The sequence below is a fragment of the Galeopterus variegatus genome, unplaced genomic scaffold (assembly GCF_000696425.1).
Source record: "Galeopterus variegatus unplaced genomic scaffold, G_variegatus-3.0.2 Scaffold7786, whole genome shotgun sequence".
Taxonomy (NCBI): Eukaryota; Metazoa; Chordata; class Mammalia; order Dermoptera; family Cynocephalidae; genus Galeopterus; species Galeopterus variegatus.
In genome coordinates, this window is record NW_007733897.1 from 72,914 (window position 1) to 78,656 (window position 5,743).

The window sequence follows — 5,743 nt, forward strand, 5'->3', positions numbered from 1 at the left end:
AAAAAAGTATGAAATACTCCCATTTGCAACAACATGGGTGAAACTGGTGAAACTTATGTTGAGTGAAACAAGCAAAGCACAGAGGGATCATTACCACATGTGTTCACACATATGTGGGAGCTAAGAGATAAAGGAAAAAAGACCACAGTAGTGCTGTGGTCTAACAGAGGGAGGGAAAATTCCTAGAGCTACAAATAGGAATGGAGGGGAGAAGGGGAGGTGAAGGGAGGTTGGAGGATAACTGGGCCAGGGCAAAGGGTACAAAAGTAATTTCTGGTAATGGGTATGCCTCCAATATGAATCTGGCCCTCATATCATGGGCAGGAGGAGGGACAATTAGCTTTTTATCTCATGAATATTCTTAATAAATAAATATTTTTAAAAATTATAAAATAAAGAATCCCTGTTTTCAGCCAGAGCAATAAGACAGGAGAAAGAAAGAAAGGGCATTTGTATTGGAAACGACAAAGTCCAATTATCCCTGTTTTCAGATGACATATTTTTATAGAGAGACCAACCTAAAAACTCTGCCAAAACCTTCCCAGACCTGATAAACAAATTCAGTAAACTTGCAAGATACAAAATCAACATACCAATATTGGTTGTGTTGCTATATGCAAACAACGAACTAGTGTAAAAATAAACAAGAAAGCAATCTGATTTACAATAACAACAACAACAACAAAAATTCGTGGAAATAAATTAACCAAAGAAGTGAAAGATCTCAACAATGAAAACTATAAAACAGTGATTTAAGAAATTAAAGAATATACACAAAAAGGAACTGCATCCCATGCTCATAGATTGGAAGAATCAATATTGTCAAAGTGAGCATACTACCAGATGGGATCTACAGATTCAATGCCTTCATAACCAAACTACCAGTGACCATACTTCACAGATATAATGATGTATGACACTTCCTAACTTCAAAATATACTACATAGTGATAGTCATCACAACACCGTGCTACTGGCACTATAACAGACACATAGACCAATGGAACAGAATGGAGAATCCAGAAATCAATCCACATACCTATAGCCAACTGATTTTCAACAAAGGAACCAAGAACATACATTGCAGAAAGACAGTCTCTGATGACTGCAGTGGGGTGGGTATACTGGTGCTCCTCAGTTCAAATGAGTGACCCTGGGTGGGTTTTCTCTTTCATCTTTTCTATAGGCAAAGGCTCCTCCTGGGACCTTGCTTCCTCTAGTTGGGGAATGGGTTGGTGGTGATCAGGAATTTTCTTCCTATCTCTGTTTTGTTATCCTGGGTTTACATACTTTTGGGGGTTCTGTGTGTGTCTCTCCCCAGATGAAGACAGTCCCATGGGCTGTGCACATACTTCCCACCCCATGGTGGGCTACCACTTATGGCAGCGTAATTAACCCTGTGGGTTATGCCAGTGGGTTGTGTATTGGTGCTTGCTCACTTCTTTCCCTGGGCTCCAGTGATGCCTATCCTTCTGTCTATGCCAACGAGTGATCAGTGGGCAGCCTGTAAGGCAGTGGTGGCAGCTGGTGTGGCAATGAGCCACCCTTGCAGTGGCAGCAGTTGCTGTGGTAGTGGTAGTAACAGACCACTCTCTCTGAACTGGTGTCTGTGGCAGCAAATGGGAGTGCTGCTGCCAGTGAGGTGTCAGGTGCACTGGTGCCATCAGTCACAGGGCTGGCTCAACTGCATGTTTAAACATGGTTAAAATGACAATCTTTATTTTATATATATATTCTTGCTCAATAACAAAAATGGGCAAATGAGCTGAAGAGACATTTCACAAAAGGAGACAAATGGCATACAGATGTATGAAAAAATTCGAATCATCACTGAAATGCAAATCAAAACCACACTGACATATCATCTCAATCCATTAAGCATGACTATTATCAAAAAGACAGAAAACAACAAATAGTGGTGAAGATGTGGAGAAAGTGGAACTGTTATACACTATTGGTGGGAATGTAAATTAGTACAGCCATTATGGAAAAATGAAGGCAGGTTTCACAAAATAACTACAGAGATAACTAATGTAATATCCAGTAAATCCCACTAATGGGATAAGATCATTACCTTGATAAGATCATTGCACACTGTGTCAATGCACCCAGACATCACATTGTACTCTGTAAATATATATAATTATCATGGGTTGCCAGAGACCAGCTCTGCAGGATTTTTTGGACCTGAATAGGTGGTGTGGATTCTGTGAAAAAAGAAAGACATGGACCACAGATGTCTAGTGCAAGTGTGGACACCAACCACAAGAATCTTGCTTTATTTATATTTTTTACTTAACCTTCTATGTAATGATTTATCTTTATTTTTTTGTCCTTTTTGAGACTGGCTGCACTGCTCTCAGCCAGTGAGCACACTGGCCATCCCTATATAAGATCCAAACCCACGGCAGGAGCACTGCTGTGCTCCCATCGCCGCACTCTCCTGAGTGCACCACGGGCTCGGCCCTATCTTTTAATTAAAAACATTTTTGTATCATATCCATAGAAAAGATAGATTGAAATGTTCCAAACCATCCATGCTTTCACAAGAACAAAAATGTTCCAAACTGCTCATGCTTTAACGAAAACATCTATTCATACATCAGAAGTTTACCTCAAAGTTCATGACCTACTGCCAAGAAACTATACAATAGCATCATGTTTAATTTCAAAACGTCAGACTTTTGGTCTGAATCACAATTCTTAACCTTTTAAACTTACACATAAACTTAATATTCTAAATTCCTATTAAATCTTACTTATAATTATATTTAACAATTTAATGTTTTATGTTTTATATTATTTTAATTCTTAACCAAAATCACAATGTCTATAGCATGATTTTTGTAATGATACTTAATTATAATGTTCTATTATATTTTGTACTACTATTAAAAACAATTACACTTTGGGCCGGCCCGGTGGCGCACTCAGTTGAGTGCAGTGCTTGGGAGCGCAGCGGCACTCCCGCTGAGGGTTCGGATCCCATATAGAGACCGGTCTGCTCACTGGCTGAGTGCGGTGCGGGCGCAACACCGAGGGTTGCGATCCCGTTGCCGGTTGCGGTACAGGCGTGACACCGAGGGTTGCAATCCCGGTACCGGTCACAAAAAGAGACAAAAAAAGGAAAAAAACAAAAACAAAAAAACCAAAAACCAATTACACTTTAAACTAATCTAAACAAAATCTGTTAATATCAAAATCTTTTAATGTATCTCTACTATTTTACCTATCCATCTCTATAGCAAAATTTTCTGTTTCCTTGCCAATTGACTCTGGGAACAGTACAAGGAACAAAGTGAAAAATTAAATGATCCTACTCAAGCTAACAAAAACACACTATATCTGTTTATTATTACTAAGGAAACAACATGTTCTTGGTAAGTCAAGTGAAACTGTGGGAATGGGGAGAAATGAAGAAATCTGTAACTGGTTATGATCAAATAGTTGTAAAAACCACTGCGCTCGGACCCACCATCTCCCTGGGGGATGTGGATAGAAATCCAACATAATAACTTCCACACATACAAGAGCATGACCACAGCCACAATGGGTTAATGCTTACATCACTAACAAGAAAGATTAATAACAAAATTAAATTGAGCCTACCCATACTGGGTACATGCATCAAAAACACCTTTAGTACTGACAATGCCTTTTAAATAAACCAATTAATTTTGATGAATTTTTAACATGTCCCTCGAGAAACCCTGGGGCCCTCGGAATCCCCCAAAGCCACACTAAGCCAAAAAATTAGGCCTTTAATTCTGAAAAGCCTTGTCAAGTAAAGGTGAAACAAACAGGAAATCTCCACGGAACCCTGCGCACATAGGAGACCCTCTTGCAGCCTGCTGAATAAGGGGTGTCACTCCTCAGGCTCCCATGCCATTCCCTATAGCAGGATGGCTCATGGCAATGGGTCATTTAAGACAAAATAAATTTAAAAATCCAGAGGCAAAGGAGATTAAGGGCTTCCAAAAACCGAGGGAGCTGCCGAGAGGGATAATGAGAAAATAATGCTCAGTTGGTACAGAGTTTATATTTAGGATGAGTTGAAAAATTTTAAGAATACAGGTAATGGTTTTACAGCATTGTGAATGCAATTTATTCCATGGAATTGTATGTTTAAACATGGTTTAAATGGTAAATCTTGTTATATACATTTTACCATGGGAAAAAAATGGTTCTTCCATTGGTTTCCTCTGAAGAATCTTCTCAATGCCCTCTTTATAACTTTATTCCTCAGACTGGAGATGAAGGGGTTCAGTATGGGTGTGACCACGGTGTACATCACTGAATTGCACTTGAGTGTGAGTTGTGTGCAGCAGCAGAACTAAGGTACACTCCTAGGTTTGTACCATAAATAAGGAGACAACTGAGAGGTGAGGTGCACAAGTGGAAATGCTTTATACTTCCCCTAAGCTGGTGAGATTCCATGAATGGTGGAAACTATCTTGGAATAAGAGTAAGTAATCCCACAGAGGGTTCTACCACCCAGCAGCCCTGCTGCAAAATATATCACCAGGTCATTAAGAAAGGTGTCAGAACAGGCAAAATGGACCACCTGATTAAGTTCACAGAAGAAGTGGGGAGTTTCCAAGTCAATACAGAAGGACAGCAGCAGCACCATGAAGCTTTGTAAGAGGGAATGCAGGACACTTATCATCCAGGTCAGCAGAACCAGCAACACACAGAGCTGGAGATTCATGATGACCGTGTAGTGCAGGGGGTGACAAATGGCCACAAAGCGGTCATAGGCCATCACAGTCAGGAGAAAGACTTCCAACCCTACAAAGAGTATGAAAAAGTGCATCTGGGTGATGCAGCCATCATAGGTTATGACTTTCCTCTGAATCTGTATATTAACCAACATCTTTGGGATGGTGGTGGAGGTGAAGCAGATGTCAGTAAAGGACAGGTTGGAGAGGAAGAAGTGCATGGGCATGTGCAGGTGAGAGTCTGAGATTGTGGCCAGGATGATGAACAGGTTTCCGAGCATAGTGATCAGGTATATGGACAGGAACAGCCCATAGAGGAAGGGTTGCAATTCTGATTCCTCTGAAAATCCCAGATGAAGAAATTCTGAAATTCCTGTATCATTCCTTGTTTCCATGTGGTTGATGTGAGTACAAAGAAAAGAGAAAGACACCATGACACAAGCATGTAGTACTCACCTATGAGAATTGCTGTCAATTATTTTCTACAGTCAAGATGTTAGCTTCTCTCTCTCTCTGTCTTCATTCCTTTCTACCCCCCCCACTCTCCCTGCATTTCTTCTTCCCTTCCTCTCTCTGTGCCTCTTTCCTTCTTTCTTCTTTTCATCCTTTATTTTTTCTTTCTATAATGACAGATAAACATTTATACATTTATTGCATACAACATGGTTTGAAGATATATGTACATTTTTAAGTGGCTATATCTAGCTATTAACCTATACATTGCTCCACAGTCATCATCTTAAGGTTTAGAACACTTAACTTCTGCTTTCTTTGCATTTTTCAATAATACAATTTATCATAATTAACTATTGTTGCCATGTTGCAGAATAGGTCTTTCGAACTTATTCCTCCTATCTTAGGGTATTATTCTATTTTTCCCCTATATCTCCTCAATCTGAACCCCACTCCATTTCAACTGTCCCCCCTCTCTGGTAAGCTCCATTCCATGAGAAGGTAGTTTCTATATTTTGCTGGTGCATTTGATCCCCTTTAGGGGATACCCAGTCCTTCTCTGACTAAGAATTT

At 39.9% G+C, this 5,743-nt stretch overlaps 1 pseudogene; it reads right to left on the reverse strand.

Annotated features, from left to right (window-relative positions):
- Positions 1-4,152: 4,152 nt before the first annotated feature.
- On the reverse strand, positions 4,153-5,112 carry LOC103607872 (annotated as a pseudogene).
- Between the last annotated feature and the right edge of the window lie 631 nt (positions 5,113-5,743).